The 20183-nt window shown below is 43.8% G+C and overlaps 1 pseudogene; it reads left to right on the top strand.

Moving 5' to 3' along the window:
* The first annotated feature begins 14242 nt into the window (after positions 1 to 14242).
* Positions 14243 to 14739, top strand: LOC147435363 (uncharacterized; annotated as a pseudogene).
* The last annotated feature ends 5444 nt before the right edge of the window (positions 14740 to 20183 follow it).

Raw genomic sequence — 20183 nt, 5'->3', positions numbered from 1 at the left:
AGAGAGAGAGAGAGAGAGAGAGAGAGAGAGGAAAATAGAGAGCGAGAGCGAGAGAAAGAGAAAGAGAGATAGCGAGAGCGAGATCAAGAGATAGGGTACGTAGAGAGAGAGAGAGAGAGAGAGAGAGAGAGAGAGAGAGAGAGAGAGAGAGAGAGAGAGAGAGAGAGAGAGAGAGCAAGAGCGAGATCAAGAGAGAAAGAACGAGAGATAGGGTACGTAGAGAGAGAGAGAGAAATAGAGAGATAGAGAGTGATATATATATATATATATATATATATATATATATAGAGAGAGAGAGAGAGAGAGAGAGAGAGAGAGAGAATTAACTAGAGATAGCTACAGAGGGAGAGAGAGAGAGATAGATAGTAGATAGAGAAAGTCGGCGTGAAAGAGTTAGGTTGGCTGACCAATTGTGTGAAAAGGACAGAAAGTCTCTCTATCTCTCTCTCTCTCTCTCTCTCTCTCTCTCCCTCTAGAAGAAACTATGGAACTAAAAGAGGCAAAGGGGTTTTGCCCGCTACATGCATTGCCATGTACACTTGGGAGTGCACGTATGTATCTACCCATATAGGATTTGACCAATAAAGATGAGATTTTGACCCGGTGGTCCTGATATCCGTACACCTCTGGACGGAGGTGTACGGAGATCGGGCAAGACTAGAGAATGCGAGGTAGTTTACATTGTGAGGAGTATATATATTAAAACAACATTTATAATCATTGTAGATGGCAACGTCATCAAATAACATGGAGGAAAAGATTGCATGCTCGTGCACGCTCTGCAAGTATCAAATCCTGCGCATGTGTAGGATATGTAATGAGCATGTGCACAAGTACGGAGAGTTTGCTAGAGAAATCGTACAGAATCTACGATAAGAGTCCTACGGAATGGGCATTGATTTTTGCGACATAACACCTACATCTAAGAGAGAGAGAGAAAAAGAATTATGCGTGAAGGTCCAACCAATATAGAGCCAAGGATGGAAGTAGAAAAGGGCTTACAGAGAGAAGACGACGGCATGGAGGAGATGTTGGATGCCTTCTTCCAGACAAGCAATGAGAACGCTAACGAAGCACCACCAGAAGCCGTGCGCCTATCTCTTGAAGACATGTTGAGGAAATTGGCATGTCAACCAATCTATGAGGGCACCAAAATATCTGTGCTTCGTACTTGTCTGGTGTTTTTGAATCTTCAGTCAGTGTACGGGTGGTCAGATGCAAGCGTCATTGCTTTATTTAGGTACGTAATTTACAAAAGATATTTTCCGATTGCAACAGTGACATGCTTGGGGAGCTTTTCAATTTAATGTGGCTTAAACAGGTTGTTGCGGGAGCAACTTCTCCCAGGTGGCAATGAAATGCCCCCCTCCAGGCCAGACGCAAAGCAACTATTGACCTCAGTTGGCTTGGACTACAACAAGATTCATGCATGTCCAAATGATTGCATTCTTTTTTGCAATGAATTGGCAGATTTTCTGTCGTGTCCTAAGTGCGGAGCAATGCGCTACAAACAAAATGCGGTTGGCGAGACAGTGCCAACTAAAATGTTGCGGCATTTCCCTATTATTCCTAGGATAAAAAGCATGTTTCGTTGTGGTTCCATTGCAAAGTTGATGCGGTGGCATTCTACGAATAGATCCACTGACGCAACATTTAGGGTGCCCGCTGATTCAAAGGCTTCGAGACACATTGAAGATACCTGGCTACATTTTAAGAGTGAACCATGCAATTTGCGTTTGGGCATGGCAATGGATGGAGTCAATCCATTTGGCTTGCGAAGCTCGTCATGGAGCACTTGGCTTGTGTGCCTTATCAATTACAACCTCCCGTCGTGGCTTGCCATCAAGAAGGGTCATTTGATATTAGGCTTGATTGTACCTGGTAAGTTCAAGACAAAAAACATGGATGTTTATCTAGCTCCACTAGTTGACGAGCTCCAGGATTTATGGCATGGGATCGACATAGCATATGTGGTTGAACCAGTAGGAATATCCAAAGTATCTACCCATGAGCTTCCTAACTATCCAAATGCACTTGCTCGTCCATGTAGTAGATGAGGTTACAGTGGCAGGTGCGGTACACAGCCGTTGGATGTTCTTTCTAGAGCGGTTCATGAAAACACTTAAGGGTTTTGTTCGCCAAAAAGCGCGTCCAGAGGGGAGCATGGCAGAAGGATGGCTGGTGCACGAGTCTCTTGTCTTGACGACCTAATTTCTATCCGTTTCTAACCCAGAAATGCCTCGACTGTGGAGCGATGAGGAGGATGCAAGACTGGTGGGAGAGGAGCCGCAAGGACAAGGGGTGCTGAAGAAAATGAATGACGCCATGCGAGAAAAGATCATGAATTTCTGTATACTAAATCTAGAGCCGATGCAAAAATGGCTTGAAAGGTACGAAGAAGAGAAAGAGAGACGCAATAGGGAGGGACACGATTTCAGGAGAAGCCAAACGACTAGAGGCTTACCCTTGCCAGATTATCTAGATCCTCTACCTGAATTCCCTACAATGGCATGGTTGGACAAGACAATGAGAGCAACACGACAGATCGGAGAACCCATATCACTAGAAGAGGAAGAGCTGGCTATTCGATGTGACTAGAGGTATCATACATACATGGCATTGTGGTCGCATGGAAAGCATTTCAAAACACAACAAATTGACAGCAGAAGAAACACGTTTGACAGTGGGGTAATGGTTAGTTTCATGCAAAAGAGCAGGGCTAGTGCCAGGGACACGAATGAGAGCACTAGCAACCTGGATTACTGTGGTCTAGTGTCAGATATCCTGAAAGTCACCTTCAGGCAGTTTGAGATGTTTTTGTTGGATGTGAAGTGGTTCAAGGTGATTACTTCTAGTCGCAATGCAACGGTACGCAGAGATGGAAACAGGCTTGTGCAAATAGATTCTACAAAGGTTTGGACAGATGCGAGCGACACATTTGCTCTCCTCGAACATTGCGAGCAAGTGGTCTTTGTACTGGATCCTCGAGAGCGACAATGGTGTTTTGTGGTTCAGGTTGCTCCAAGAAATAAACAAGTATTTGAAGGGCAAGAGCTCCTGGAGGAAAGTCGATCAGACGACGCAGATACTACTGTGACATTAGATGAGATGGACGAAGGTATGGCAGAGGAAGCTGACAGATATACGAGGGATAACACAGACGAGGCAGATATGACACTTGTAGATGAAGATGCAATGGATGAAGACAATCTGCCAGAACGAGTTGGGGCAGAGTTATGTCTACAATTAGAGATAGACGATGATATGGTGCAAGATCTTATCGATGATGCCTCACTTGTCGAGGCTAGGCCTGTAAGTGTTTGTGTGAAGACGTTGATTTAAAATTAAGCTTAAATTTAATTTAAACAAAGGTGTTTTGACGCTTTCTTTTACTTTCTTTGTGCAGGACTTTAGTATGGCAGACCAGTTTCCAGATCTCGCTTCTATGAGTGCAGATGCATTTATGGGCTTCGTCACACGGATGATGCCCATTTAGGTGGCAGAGGCGTCTCAGTACTGGGTAGCCAAAGGCATGGGTACTACGCCTCCGGGCTTCACACCCGAGGGTCCAACGCCTATGGGGGGGACACCTATGGGGGGGGGGGGGACGCTATTGGGAGAAGAGGGGGAGATCGACCGCTTAGAATATTCAACATAAGCTTTCAAGCCATCACCATCAAACTGTCCACCTCTTCTTCCAATTTCCAAGCACACACACACACCTAGACTATGACACACACACACACACACACACACACACAGTAAACATAGAATTGACATAGACAAGCTTGTAAGAGAGTGTAAGAGATGTGTAAGAGATGGAAACTAGATTAGAGAGTACACAGCAAAATAACCATAGCTTAAGAGAGTAGAGAAGAGAATCTGTAAGAGAAAGGCCTAAATCTAGCCCCAAACTCCACGGCACCTCTCTTGTGGAGTTGGTATTTAATATATATTATTTTGAGTTTAAGGTGCCAAAAATTGAGGCCCCTCTTTTACAACCACTTTACTTTTGCAAATGAGTGAAGCTCATTAGTTCTTGCATGACCCATAAGGGGAGTTCCCACTACAACTATTTACAGAGCCATAGTGGCTTATTGAAATGATGTTCTGAGATACTGTGCAAATATAAAATGGCCAAGAGTAATTGCCGTCGCCTCTTCATCAACTCCCCGCATTCCACTCTACAAAATCATCATCAACTCAATTAGTAAAATAAATAGACAACACATAATTAACCATTACGCCAGCTATCCCAATTGCAGTTAACCACTACAACAGGAGGGTGCCCAGTCTCGTAACATCCCTCCCACCAGGGATAGCAATTGTCCTCAGTTGCTCAATAGAGAAATCAACTGGTCCGTGAGTGATGGAAACTGTGGAGAAGGTCGGGGAAGTTGCGAAAAATAATTTCAGGCATATATTTGGCATCCTCTCTAGGGTGGCCCTTGAAAGTCAAAAGGTAACGGTTGTAAACCATTCCAGTACGTGTAGTGGTGGTCTCATGATCAACTATTTGGTCAAGGATAAGGTGCTCTTGTTGGTCTAGAAGTGAAGGTGGGTCTTCATAAATGTGTGTGTAGGTAGGGGTCCTCTGAATGGTCATAATGATAGCAAAGGGTTAAACTTCACTTTTCTATCAATCAAATAGGTAAATGCTATTATGAAGAAATTGGTGTATTTTGTTATACAAACATGTTTCTATAGAGAAATAGAGTTAACATACTAGTAGTAAATAAAGTAATGATGTCATTTTAGCAACTTAATGAGTTGGCATTCAATTTTTTTTTTTTGAAAATAATGTAAACCATAGTAAATCTGGTGTTTGAAGCTCACAATTCTCGAGAGAATTTTGTACTTACAAGTGATTGTATTTGTGATCTGCCAACATTAGAAGTAAAAGTGGCCTTTGTACCATGATTAGTAGCATGAAGATTGAAAAACATATAATATGGAATTATCAATGATAAATGACAATTGCCAAGTAATGATACATAAATGATAGCAAACGAATGAATAATAGCAAATTTGTTCTAAAAATATAGAAGGGAGAGAACTTACAAATTATATTCACCGACATACATCCGGCATGGAACGTGATGAGTTTTACCACAATCAAGTGTCTTATCCCTTGTCTTGGATAGCTTCCAAATACATGGGAAGAGAAAATCATAAAATCGTGAATATAGGAATCAATGAATATATTGCATCAGCTTATAAATGCATGAGATACGAACAACTATAGAGTGAAGTAACAATGGTTGATGAAAAATAAAGAAGAGATACATTACCAAAAATCGGCATAGACTTTTACGATACCTGTTTAAAATTGGCATCAAAACTAAAAATAAATAATTCATATTATCTCAAGCTCTTCGTTCATGAATTGACTTCAATACAGAGATTTGATTGTTGATGGTCAGGTTGTCCAACGAAATTGGAATTTGATATTGGGTCCGAGTTCTTATGAATCGGGATGTATTGACCTGGGAGGCCAACTTCAAAGGCCTTAGTGGGAATAGGGCCGACTCCTCATAAAATTGAGTTTCAAAGGTCAAAAGTTAAGGTCACAAGGTCATTTTAATAAAATAGTGCAAGATTATCATGTGAGGCTACTAAGAAGGAGTTAGATGGCAAATAATTGCCTCTTAAATGACTAGGCATGCAATGGGCGGCCAAAAGTGGTAAGGGCGGTAAAAATAATGAAGGTTCGCCGATCAAAATAAGGTATAAGTTGGGTGGTCGAAAGAATTTTAAGTTGATGGCTTTGAAATTTGGTCAAGTGCAACCCTGGTTGGGTAATCAATCGAGAAAGTTTTTAAATGGGACGGCCAAGGGTTTTGGGGCATGCAATGGACCGTGATCAACCACATATTGGGGGTGAATGGGTCTTCGAGGTGATGAACTTTGGGTAACCAATCGGTAGCCGACCAAGAACTTCAAGAAAAGAGGGGTGAATTGCCCCTTAAGTTAGGTAGGTAGAGGACGGCAAAAGTTGTGGGCGGCCTATTCTTTTAATTTTAACCACACCTTTAATTAAAGTGTGTGAATTGGTTGATGGTGAGGAGCCGACATTGACTGAGAGCAGCGTGCAAGTAAAGGAGGTTGATGGTGATCTCTGCAGCCGATTTCAGCTCACATGCAAGCAGGGAAAAATGCTCCAATTCCCAGTGCGCTCCTGTTGGTACTATTCTTGCACAGTTTGATGAAGGTCGACCATGCAGGTGTTGGCCATGCAAGGGTCTATTCCCACTGCTTGTTGTCCAATGATTGAGTTGCTTTCTCTTGTGTTGCAAAAAGGTCATAGTTCAACCCAAGATGATGCAAAATTGGGATTTTAGTAATTCTAACGTAGCCCAAGTTGCTTCCTAGGTGTTCGAATGTCTGCTAGCTTCACTTCCGATCTCTCAAAATTCAATTTCTCCTTTTAAGGAAGCTTGAGGACGCCTCCTCCTTATTCTTTCTAAATTGATATTCTCTCGTCTTTCCCTTCCTAAGACAAAATCCGCCTTCTCGAGCTCCATAAAAATATGCTTCTTTTTCTCACTTCCTTACAGATCTATCAAATTTAGCAATGATCTTGTATGAAATGGTGCACATACCCGAGTTGTAGCTGTCGACCAACAAAATTATTGAATAATATTGCTCATTAATTCTCCGATTAAGCTTTACTTTTCCATCAAGGAGTTTTGATCCGAATTCAAAATTACTAATTCTTCAATTCTCGCTATTCCGTTTCCACAATCCACAAGAGTTAGCCAATAAATTGAATTTTAAGCTTGTCATACCGAATTTTGATCGTCGATAAGTGGAAATAATTAGCCGGTTTGCCAATTAATCGTAAGGTAAGCCTTGATACTGCAAACTCGGTGCTTCAATTTTGTAATTTGCTCCATAAAATTTGAATTCGGTGCCGATTTTCCTCGAACCAAAAGCTCAGATACCACTGTTGGGAGAAGAGTGGGAGATCGACCGCTTAGAATATTCAACATAAGCTTTCAAGCCATCACCATCAAACTGTCCATCTCTTCTTCCAATTTCCAAGCACACACACACACACCTAGACTATCACACACACACACACACACACATAGTAAACATAGAATTGACATAGACAAGCTTGTAAGAGAGTGTAAGAGATGTGTAAGAGATGGAGACTAGATTAGAGAGTACATAGCAAAATAACCATAGCTTAAGAGAGTAGAGAAGAGAATCTGCAAGAGAAAGGCCTAAATCTAGCCCCAAACTCCACGGCACCTCTCTTGTGGAGTTGGTATTTAATATATATTATTTTGAGTTTAAGGTGCCAAAAATTGAGGCCCCTCTTTTACAACCACTATACTTTTGCAAATGAGTGAAGCTCATTAGTTCTTGCATGACCCATAAGGGGAGTTCCCACTACAACTATTTACAGAGCCATAGTGGCTTATTGAAATGATGTTCTAAGATACTGTGCAAATATAAAATGGCCAAGAGTAATTGTTGTCGCCTCTTCATCAACTCCTCGCATTCCACTCTACAAAATCATCATCAACTCAATTAGTAAAATAAATAGACAACACATAATTAACCATTACGCCAGCCATCCCAATTGTAGCTAACCACTATAACAGGAGGGTGCCCAGTCTCATAACAGACGCCTACGGTTACGACGCCTGTGAGGTCTCCCATCACGGTCTCTTTGACACCTAGGGGTGCGGTAGAGGCAGGTACGTCCTCATCTCCGCAGCACAGGTGCACTCGCCGATCTCGGCTATCATCAGGTGGAGGTGGTGGTTGCTGTGGAGGAGGTTCCACAGATGCTTCGATCCCTCCTCTCTCACGACCCCCGTACTACCCAGGCACACCTCTCGACACACCTCTTAGCACACCTCAAACACCTTGGGGGGCACACGATCCTAGTGGCTCCAAGCTCTATACTGTACAGACAGATGGTTCTGTTGACATGGATAGAGTCGGGACTGAGATGAGATAGCGGATTCGCCAGCTCGCGGAGCTACAATTTTTGACCAGCATTTTGACGCCTTGGCCTGAGCAGGATCGCGACAAAATCAATTATATAGTGGAGACCATCATGAGAGAGTATTAGCCTGCTCCGGGTTCAAAGGATCTTCCGAGGAGGTGGATCAAGGGTGTTGCACGGGACACTGTGAAACATCAACGAGATGGTGCTTGGCAGGCTTTCAGGACCGGCTCGCCAAAGCCTTCAGGCATCCCACACGAGACGTGGAAGCAGATCAGGGCGGATGAGCAGACAGCGGACACGCGGTTCAGACAGCAGCGTCAGGCCGCGTAGATACGACAGATGACCAGGGGGACATCTCATATTGGCAGCGGAGGCTTCGACACCTTTCGCTATGAGTTTGTGAGTTTCCAATCCAATCCTAGCTATGGCGTTTTTTTAAACGTGATGAATCATGTATCCTTCTTACTTCGATTTTTGTATAAACGCAGAATCTTGCAATGCATCGAGCCCCGACACACCAGGAGGAGACAGATGGATATCGCAGAGGTATCTATGAAGTATTGAATGATCTTGATGCTTCAGGAGAGCCTGTAGACTGGGAGGCCTTAGAGTCTCGCTGATCGACTGAGGTGAGTTGTTAATATATGTTAGTTGATTTAATTAAATAAGTATATGTGAAGTAATATCAATACTAATTTTGTGACTTGTCATATGTGCAGGTTGTGACGCCTAGTCATCAGTGGATTTCATATATATGTTTTGTGAGACACAGACACGCTTCTGTGTCTCTTTTTTGTATAGACATATATGGTTATGGTTATTGTTTTCCTTATAATTATGGTTATTGTCATTATATAGACATGGTTATGGTTATTTTTCTTGTATAGACATGGTTATGGTTATTGTTTTGTTTATGGTTATGTTTAACTTTATGGTTATGTTTTGTTTATGGTTATGGTTATCTGCATTATGGTTTTGATCAATATGGTTATGGCCGGTTATGGTTTTGCACAAAGTTCATTTCATTTCTTTCGTTGGCCTTAAATCTCATGTGAGATCCTACATGCTATCATCCTACATGGATAGCATGTAGGAGGCGTATACATATGGTTTTTTTTGAAAAGTTTATGTTAAAACGAAGGGAACTCTGCCGAAATTTTTGCGGGAGCACGATTGATTTTGGTGCTGCTCGCCTTCTTGGGCAAAGGACAGGCACTTTGGCTGTGGCTGTGTCCATCTTTTCACTGGACACAGGCCAGGCTGCCTGTCCTCCTGCCCAAGAAAAAAAATTTCTGTTATGGTCGTCGCAATCTGCATCGCTAGGCACGTCGAAATATGCGTCAATAACAGTACCTTTCGACGCGTATATCGACGCATATTGCGACGTTTTTGTAGGGACGCATATTTTGACGATTTTTTCAACGGGGTGCGTCGAAACCTGCGTCGAAGACCCCCTTTTTGTTGTAGTGTAAACTATGTAAACTAGATAAACTTAAACAAGGTAAGCTATCGGTTATAAGTTATGTGGAGATTATGAAAGAACTTACCACTAGATAGCTGAATGAGCCACCATGACAAAAGCAAACGCATGACTAGTTCTTAAGTATGTTTAAAGGCAAAAAGTTTAGAGAATAGGAGATACCAACACCCACCAAGAAATTCAACAATCTGGTGCAAAGAGCTCTAAAGTTGGAGCAACATGGAAAGAAGGAGAAAGATCATAAGGAAGAACGGCCTCAAGTGACAGTGTATCATCAATGGATGTTGAGATGTCGAGCTCTACACCTTGAGCTGGCATCCACTACGGGTCTTGGCCGCTTACGGCATTTACTCACTGGCGCGTTAGGTGACCGACACGAAGGATCTCTACCAGTGATTCTACAGCTGGACTACACTTATAGTGCCAGCCTAGTACGCTTCTAGCAAGTTCACACTTAGTGATCGCATGTACATATGTGCTACTTTTCAGCTTTAGCACTTAGTCATTTTGTACTCTCTTTTCTGTGAAGAAGAAGAAGAAGCTTTCTATCTCTATGTGCTTTGTGCTTGTCTTGTGTAGCTCTCTTGCATCCTCATTCTTTACATGGTATCAGAGCCTAAATTCAAAGTACTTAGCAGATGTACTTCAAGGAAAAGGTGGATGAACCTCCCCTTACAAGGTTTGCCCAAATTCAAGGTGGATGGTAACTCCCATGTGTCGTTTTCTTCCAATGCAGCCATCTCTTCATTCATTGCATCATCCCAATGCACATTTCCAACTGCATCCTCAAAACATGTGGGCTCCACATCCTGTATCACCTTAGCCATGTAGGCTTGGTGATGCGCTAGATACCCATCATAAGTCAATTTCTGAACTGGATTTCTGACTCTATTAGATCTGCGCGGTCCTGGGTCACTCCTTTGCCCTCTAGCATCTTCTTGTACTTTCCTTACACCAGGTGTCCTGACAGCCGGAATTCCAAATTCCTCATCAAGACTTTGTTCAGAACCATCTGAATCCATGTCTACATATGAAAAACCTGATGATGCATCAACCATAAGGGGAGGTTCATCAACCTTTTCCTTGAAGTACATCTGCTAAGTACTTTGATTTCCCAAATTCAAGGTGGATGGTATGCATAAAGTGTGTGCAGCATGACAGTTTGGAAAATAGTCAAAGGGCTCATTTCCACATGAGCGCAATGTATGTAAAAAGCCACTTGAGGTGGTGCACACAGATGTTTGGGGTCCAACCGATACTGCAAGTATACATGGTTGCAGGTATTATGTCTCTTTCATTGATGACCATACAAGGAAAGTATGGATCTACTTCATGCCTAACAAAAGTGAAGTGTGCATCATCAAGTTTTTCACATGTAGACATGGATTCAGATGGTTCTGAACAAAGTCTTGATGAGGAATTTGGAATTCCGACTGTCAGGACACCTGGTGTAAGGAAAGTACAAGAAGATGCTAGAGGACAAAGGAGTGACCCAGGACCGCGCAGATCTAATAGAGTCACAAATCCAGTTCAGAAATTGACTTATGATGGGTATCTAGCGCATCACCAAGCCTACATGGCTAAGGTGATACAGGATGTGGAGCCCACATGTTTTGAGGATGCAGTTGGAAATGTGCATTGGGATGATGCAATCAATGAAGAGATGGCTGCATTGGAAGCAAACGACACATGGGAGTTGGTGCCATTGCCAAGTGGCAAGAAAGCTATTGGCTGTAAATGGGTGTATAAAACCAAGCATAAGGCTGATGGTAACATTGAGCGTCACAAGGCAAGGCTGGTTGCAAAGGGTTATGCACAGACGTATGGCATAGACTATGAGGAGACCTTTGCTCCAGTGGCAAAGATGACGACTGTGAGAGCTGTCATAGCAGTGGCTGCATTTAGAGGATGGATTATGCATCAAATGGATGTAAAGAATGCCTTCTTGAATGGTGAGTTGCAAGAGGAAGTGTATATGGATCAGGCACCTGGTTATGTCGATCCAGGTTACCCAGATTATGTATGCAGACTTCTCAAATCTTTGTATGGTTTGAAGTAGGGCTCTAGAGCATGGTATGACAGGATTGCCAAGTATCTTGTCAGTATTGGTTTTAGGAGAGCTCATGTTGATCATTCACTCTATGTACGTGAGAGTGATGTGGGGATTGTGGTCATTACCATATATGTAGATGACCTTATTATTGTTGGTGACAATGCTATGGAGATTGACCATGTGAAGGGTCTTCTCAAACAGGAGTTTGAAATGAAAGATCTAGGCGAGTTGCGCTACTTTCTTGGCATTGAGGTGATCAGGACTCCAGAGGGTGTATGGTTGTCACAGAGATAGTATGCTTTGGACATGTTGTAAAAGTATGGTATGGCTGATTGTAAGCCAATTTCTATTCCCTTGGATGTGAATGCAAAGCTGAGTGCAGAGAAGGGTGATGTTGTTGAGGATGTCAATATGTACAGGAAGATGGTGGGTAGTCTAATCTACTTGACTATCACGAGGCCAGACTTGAGCTACACAGTAGGCTTGGAGAGTCAGTTCATGCAGCTTCCGAGGAAGCCACATTTGGATGGAGTACGATGCACACTTAGGTATGTGCAAGGGACTCTTGACTACGCATTGTTCTATGCAGCAGATGCACTATTAGCATTGTATGGGTATACAGATGCAGATTGGGCAGGTAGCATTGTTGATAGGAGATCTACGAGTGGCTTCATGTTCTCTTTTGGGTGTGCTACTATTACTTGGAGCAACAAAAAGCAGCCCACGGTTGCTTTATCGAGCACAGAGGCCGAGTATAGAGGTGCAGCAGTTGCGGCGTGCGAGGTAGCTTGGCTACGCACATTACTTGAGGACTTGGGAGTGCAGGTGGACCAGCAGATTGCCATTCATTGTGACAACCTCAGCAGCATGCAGCTGGCTAGGAACCCAGTGTTCCATGCTAGGACCAAACACATAGAGGTCCATTACCACTACGTTCGAGAGCGAGTGTTGGCGGGCAACATCGACTTGGTCTACGTCAGCACAGAGGAGCAGATAGCGGATATCTTTACCACGGCCCTCGGAGCTGAGAAGCTTCGATGTTTCCGGACTATGCTTGGACTCTGCGACATGCAGAGCTCGAGGGGGAGTGTTTAGATGTCGAGCTCTACACCTTGAGCTGGCATCCACTACGGGTCTTGGCCGCTTACCGCATTTACTCACTGGCACGTTAGGTGACCGACACGGAGGATCTCTGCCAGTGATTCTACAGCTGGACTACACTTATAGTGCCAACCTAGTACGCTTCTAGCGAGTTCACACTTAGTGATCGCATGTACATATGTGCTACTTTTCAGCTTTAGCACTTAGTCATTTTGTACTCTCTTTTCTGTGAAGAAGAAGAAGAAGCTTTCCACTTTGTGTGCTTTGTGCTTGTCTTGTGTAGGTCTCTTGCATCCTCATTCTTTACAATGGATGCCTCTATCTCTGCTCAAGTTCGTCTAAGAGCGAATCAGATGATCCAGTGGAGAACAAGAAGAAAGGCTCCTCAACAAGGAAAATCAAAGAAAATTCGAAGCAGATGATTAGGTGAAGAACAAGAAGAAAGGCTCCTCGACAAGGAAAATTGAAGCAATGTCAAAGAAGATCTCAGAAACGTCAAAGATCAAACCTCTTATAAGCAAAGTCGAGAACTGATGCACAAGATACAAGTCAACGGAAACCAGGTCCAACGAGTGTTGCCAGTGCACATACTGTAAAGCATTCATCCATTTATGGAACTATCCCAAAATTCAAATGCATCATTTTAAGAAAGGCAAGGATTTCTCTTATGGGAATGGGATCGTCCTAGCTAGGGTGGATGAAAAACAAGCATGGTGCACACAAGTGAGTGTGTGTAGGCTAGATTATCACTCAAGCGAATTAGGTTCCAAGATCAATTAACTTGGACTCATAAACACGATCTTGAGTAGTTGATAGGCCATCACAAATACGGTTGCTTTATCGAGCACAGAGGCCGAGTACAGAGGTGCAGCAGTTGCGGCGTGCGAGGTAGCTTGGCTACGCACATTACTTGAGGACTTGGGAGTGCAAGTGGACCATCATATTTTCATCCATTGTGACAACCTCAGCAGCATGCAGTTGGCTAGGAACCCAGTGTTCCATGCTAGGACCAAACACATAGAGGTCCATTACCACTACGTTCGAGAGCGAGTGTTGGCGGGCGACATCGACTTGGTCTACGTCAGCACAGAGGAGCAGATAGCGGATATCTTTACCAAGGCCCTCGGAGCTGAGAAGCTTCGACGTTTCCGGACTATGCTTGGACTCTGCGACATGCAGAGCTCGAGGGGGAGTGTTGAGATGTCGAGCTCTACACCTTGAGCTGGCATCCACTACGGGTGTTGGCCGCTTATGGAATTTACTCACTGGCGCGTTAGGTGACCGACACGGAGGATCTCTGCCAGTGATTCTACAGCTGGACTACACTTATAGTGCCAGCCTAGTACGCTTCTAGCGAGTTCACACTTAGTGACCGCATGTACATATGTGCTACTTTTCAGCTTTAGCACTAAGTCATTTTGTACTCTCTTTTCTGTGAAGAAGAAGCAGAAGCTTTCCATCTCTGTGTGCTTTGTGCTTGTCTTGTGTAGCTCTCTTGCATCCTCATTCTTTACACCATTGTGCACAATAAAGATTCTAGAAATTGCCAAGTGCTCGGAACTCATAATTGAGTACATAGAGCCGGAGGGTGGGTTCACTATACTCAGCTTCAATCCACTTGTCATGAGATAATTCCCTTAACATGATTTTTTTCTTCACAAAAACCAATGCTGACAAAAGTTCTTGTCTGCTTGAGCTTGATGAGAACAATATAGAACTGTTTAAACTTGACGAGAACAACATAGAGATATCTGAGGGTTTTCAGCATGGCAAGGCTGTTGTAAAAAGTGGGGATAGAGTGGAGGACCCCGAGGCTGAACCCTTCGTGGTTGAGAACCATGGCAAGGAAACCATTGGACATGACTCCAACAAGGTCTCAATCGACAACCAGGAAGGTAATGAAGTGCATATATGTAGTGTTTCATTTTTGTTCAAGCAGATTTAGGTTTTTCTCCTAAACCTTATTGTGATCCCAGAGGATAAAGTGGAGGACGCAGAGGATGTGGAGACATTACTAGTATTGCAGATACTCTGAGGAAGAAACGCAAGCGACAACAAGAGGAAGGAGTGCATCATCCAGATCCAAAGAAAAGTACTAATCAAGACCCCCCCAAAACCCGTGCACATCAGAAACTTTAACTTTTCCATGTGCTTTTTGTTAGGAAATAAGACGTAGCTAAATAGATAATTGAGTAGATTACTTAATGGAGAGAGACAAATTTATATACACGAGATTATAGTGTAGAGAGAGAGAGAGAGAGAGAGAGAGAGAGTACACACGATATACGTGGTTCACCCAATGTGGGCTACGTCCACGGGAAAGCAGCCACTCAATGGCTTTGGTACTTCAAAACAAGAAGTAGTTTACAAAGGGATTATACCCTTAATGGAGCTCCCGCCTTGCTTCACTCTCACCACCTCACACTCACCTTGTTGCATCAACTTCACACTATGAAATGTGTGTAGAAATGGCCTCCTTTTATAGGCCAAAAGGGCTGCCCTCTCTTATGAGAGACAGCCATGTGTAGCCGCCCTTGTGCGAATAAGTCCAAATCGGACCCTCCAATCCGCCCATGTGTGGCCGCCCTTGAGAAGACAAGTCCGCTTTTGAATTCGGCCACCGGCCATTGAATTCCGACCACCGGCCACCGGCCATTGACTTCCGACCACCGGCCATTGAATTCCGACCACCGGCCACCGGCCATTGACTTCCGACCACCGGCCATTGGCCATTGACTACCGGCCACCGGCCAACCGACCGGTTGTTTTCCGACCACTTTCCGATCGTCGTCCGGCCATAATATTCCGGTGAAAAAAAGTCTCGGGGGCCTCCGCCCCCGAGGCCTTTAAAGTTGCCCCTGATTCTTGTCCGTGAAAATTTTGGTTTCCGGTGAGTGATTTTCCTTCACGCACGATGGCTTCTCCTCATAATGGGGGCCTTACAAATGTGCGCTTTTACCACAGAAAATTACAAGGGTAAATCAGGCTCCATACTTAACAATCTCCCACTTGGAGACTGATCTCCAAACCAAACCTGTGACTGCTTTCCATTCTAGCTTTTTATCCTTGAATGCCGATTGAAGATGAGCAAAAGCTCAACTTCTCCTTGTTGACCACCTTTGTAAACATGTCTGCAGGATTTTCACTTGTATGCACCTTTCCTAGCTTTAGTTGTCCCTCTTCCAAAAGAGTGCGTATGAAGTGATATCTCACCTCAATGTGCTTTGTCCTTGAATGAAAGGCTGAGTTCTTCGCAAGATGGATAGCGCTTTGGCTATCACTGTACAAGACACAATTGTCTTGTTTGAATCCAAGCTCTTCTAAGAATCTGTGAAGCCACAGAATTTCTTTGCTTGCCTCCGTCGTTGCTACATACTCTGCTTCCGTGGTAGAAAGTGAAACCACTTTCTGCAGCTTTGAAGCCCAGCTTACTGTTGTGCCTCCAACCGTGAACACATAGCCCGTAGTGCTCCTTCGAGTATCTTTGTCACCTGCCATATCTGCATCAGCATACCCTTCTAGAAAAATATCAGTTCCTCCAAAATACAAAGCATTTGTTGTTGTCCCTTTTAGATACCTAAGTATCCACTTCACAGCTTGCCAATGCTCTTTACCTGGGTTGTCCATGAACCTACTCACAACTCCCACTGCATGTGCAATGTCTGGCCTTGTCCAGACCATAGCATACATTAGAGAACCTACCGCTGTAGCATATGGAACTTTAGACATATAGGCTATCTCCTCTTGTGTCTTTGGACACATATCCTTCGTTAGTTTAAAATGACCAGCCAAAGGTGTAGAAACTGGTTTTGCATTTTGCATTGCAAACCTTTCTAGTACCTTCTTGATGTAATCTTCTTGAGATAGCTTTATTGTCTTCTTCGTCCTGTCCCTTGATATTTTCATACCAAGTATCCTCTTTGCAGCACCTAAATCTTTCATTGAAAAAGATTTGGACAGCTCCTCTTTTAGGTCTTTGATGTCCTGCATGTTAGCACTTGCAATCAACATGTCATCAACATACAACATTAGGATGATGAATTTCCCATCTCCCAAATTCTTCGTGTAGACGCAGTGATCCGAGTTGCATCTTGTGAATCCATGATCCAACATCCATCGATCAAACTTCAAGTACCATTGTCTTGATGCTTGCTTTAAACCATACAAGCTCTTCTTTAATCTGCAAACCATTTTCTCCTTACCTTTTACTTCATACCCCTTTGGTTGAAGCATGTAGATTTCCTCCTCTAAGTCACCGTGAGGGAATGCCGTATTTACATCCATTTGCTCGAGATTTAGATCATGAGAAGCCACAAGGCTTAAGACAAGCCTAATTGAGTTCATTTTTACAACAGGAGAAAATATTTCATTGAAGTCAATACCTTTCTTTTGAGAAAAACCTTTTACCACAAGCCTAGATTTGTACCTTTTCTTCCCACCTTCTTCTTCCTTTATCTTGTACACCCATTTGTTTTGAAGTGCCCGCTTACCTTTAGGCAACTCAACCAACTCCCATGTTTGGTTCTGATGTAGTGAGTCCATCTCCACTTGCATGCTCTTCGTCCATTCTTCTTTGGATTCATGTTGCATAGCTTCTTCATATGATTCCGGCTCTCCAGAATCTGAGATCAAGAGATGGTTGAAGGAAGGAACAAACCTTTTTGGAGGTCTACTTGCTCTTGTAGATCTTCGGGGAATAGGTTGAGGCTCCTCATTTGGTTGATGTTGTTGCACATTGTCACCGTTTGCAGTCCTTGAGTCTTCACCGTCCTCAAGCTCCATGTACTCATCACCTGTTTCTTTTGTTTGTTTTCTTTCCAAGTAATCTTTGTACATATTTTGTTCATTAAAAATTACATCCCTACTCCTTAAGATTTTACCATCTTCAGGATTCCATAGGCGATACCCAAAGTCTCCTTCTCCATAGCCAATGAAGAAACACTTTTTGGACTTTGCATCTAACTTTGATCTTAGGCTTCTATCTATGTGCATGAAAGCCTCACACCCAAACACTTTGAGAAATGCATAATTCACCGGTTTACCTGTCCATGCCTCTTCTGGAACTCCCCCATCCAATGCCGTTGAGGGTGACCGATTGATTAAGTACACAGACGTACTTACAGCTTCCGCCCAAAGTTCAAGCGGTAGGCCTGCATGTAGCCGCGTGCTTCGTGCTCGTTCCATAATTGTCCTGTTCATCCTTTCCGAAATCCCATTTTGTTGAGGTGTCCTTGGGGTTGTCCTTTGCCTCCGAATTCCATTGCTAGCACAAAAGCTTTCAAAAGCTTGGCTGCAATATTCACCTCCATTGTCGGATCTGAGGCATTTAACCTTGGTACCTATTTCATTCTCCACAAAGGCTTTCCACCTTTGAAATATGGAAAATACATCGGATTTATTCTTCATGACATAAACCCATGTTTTTCTAGTCGCATCGTCTATGAAAAACATGTAGCATTGTTGATAGGATTGGGCAGGTAGCATTGTTGATAGGAGATCTACGAGTGGCTTCATGTTCTCTTTTGGGTGTGCTACTATTACTTGGAGCAACAAAAAGCAGCCCACGGTTGCTTTATCGAGCACAGAGGCCGAGTATAGAGGTGCAGCAGTTGCGGCGTGCGAGGTAGCTTGGCTACGCACATTACTTGAGGACTTGGGAGTGCAGGTGGACCAGCAGATTGCCATTCATTGTGACAACCTCAGCAGCATGCAGCTGGCTAGGAACCCAGTGTTCCATGCTAGGACCAAACACATAGAGGTCCATTACCACTACGTTCGAGAGCGAGTGTTGGCGGGCAACATCGACTTGGTCTACGTCAGCACAGAGGAGCAGATAGCGGATATCTTTACCACGGCCCTCGGAGCTGAGAAGCTTCGATGTTTCCGGACTATGCTTGGACTCTGCGACATGCAGAGCTCGAGGGGGAGTGTTTAGATGTCGAGCTCTACACCTTGAGCTGGCATCCACTACGGGTCTTGGCCGCTTACCGCATTTACTCACTGGCACGTTAGGTGACCGACACGGAGGATCTCTGCCAGTGATTCTACAGCTGGACTACACTTATAGTGCCAACCTAGTACGCTTCTAGCGAGTTCACACTTAGTGATCGCATGTACATATGTGCTACTTTTCAGCTTTAGCACTTAGTCATTTTGTACTCTCTTTTCTGTGAAGAAGAAGAAGAAGCTTTCCACTTTGTGTGCTTTGTGCTTGTCTTGTGTAGGTCTCTTGCATCCTCATTCTTTACAATGGATGCCTCTATCTCTGCTCAAGTTCGTCTAAGAGCGAATCAGATGATCCAGTGGAGAACAAGAAGAAAGGCTCCTCAACAAGGAAAATCAAAGAAAATTCGAAGCAGATGATTAGGTGAAGAACAAGAAGAAAGGCTCCTCGACAAGGAAAATTGAAGCAATGTCAAAGAAGATCTCAGAAACGTCAAAGATCAAACCTCTTATAAGCAAAGTCGAGAACTGATGCACAAGATACAAGTCAACGGAAACCAGGTCCAACGAGTGTTGCCAGTGCACATACTGTAAAGCATTCATCCATTTATGGAACTATCCCAAAATTCAAATGCATCATTTTAAGAAAGGCAAGGATTTCTCTTATGGGAATGGGATCGTCCTAGCTAGGGTGGATGAAAAACAAGCATGGTGCACACAAGTGAGTGTGTGTAGGCTAGATTATCACTCAAGCGAATTAGGTTCCAAGATCAATTAACTTGGACTCATAAACACGATCTTGAGTAGTTGATAGGCCATCACAAATACGGTTGCTTTATCGAGCACAGAGGCCGAGTACAGAGGTGCAGCAGTTGCGGCGTGCGAGGTAGCTTGGCTACGCACATTACTTGAGGACTTGGGAGTGCAAGTGGACCATCATATTTTCATCCATTGTGACAACCTCAGCAGCATGCAGTTGGCTAGGAACCCAGTGTTCCATGCTAGGACCAAACACATAGAGGTCCATTACCACTACGTTCGAGAGCGAGTGTTGGCGGGCGACATCGACTTGGTCTACGTCAGCACAGAGGAGCAGATAGCGGATATCTTTACCAAGGCCCTCGGAGCTGAGAAGCTTCGACGTTTCCGGACTATGCTTGGACTCTGCGACATGCAGAGCTCGAGGGGGAGTGTTGAGATGTCGAGCTCTACACCTTGAGCTGGCATCCACTACGGGTGTTGGCCGCTTATGGAATTTACTCACTGGCGCGTTAGGTGACCGACACGGAGGATCTCTGCCAGTGATTCTACAGCTGGACTACACTTATAGTGCCAGCCTAGTACGCTTCTAGCGAGTTCACACTTAGTGACCGCATGTACATATGTGCTACTTTTCAGCTTTAGCACTAAGTCATTTTGTACTCTCTTTTCTGTGAAGAAGAAGCAGAAGCTTTCCATCTCTGTGTGCTTTGTGCTTGTCTTGTGTAGCTCTCTTGCATCCTCATTCTTTACACCATTGTGCACAATAAAGATTCTAGAAATTGCCAAGTGCTCGGAACTCATAATTGAGTACATAGAGCCGGAGGGTGGGTTCACTATACTCAGCTTCAATCCACTTGTCATGAGATAATTCCCTTAAC

The sequence above is a fragment of the Adiantum capillus-veneris genome, chromosome 18, assembly GCF_014529385.1.
Source record: "Adiantum capillus-veneris isolate H3 chromosome 18, ASM1452938v2, whole genome shotgun sequence".
NCBI classification, from domain to species: domain Eukaryota; kingdom Viridiplantae; phylum Streptophyta; class Polypodiopsida; order Polypodiales; family Pteridaceae; genus Adiantum; species Adiantum capillus-veneris.
The sequence above is the reverse complement of the archived record's forward strand: the minus strand, read 5'-3'. Positions and strand labels throughout refer to the sequence as shown.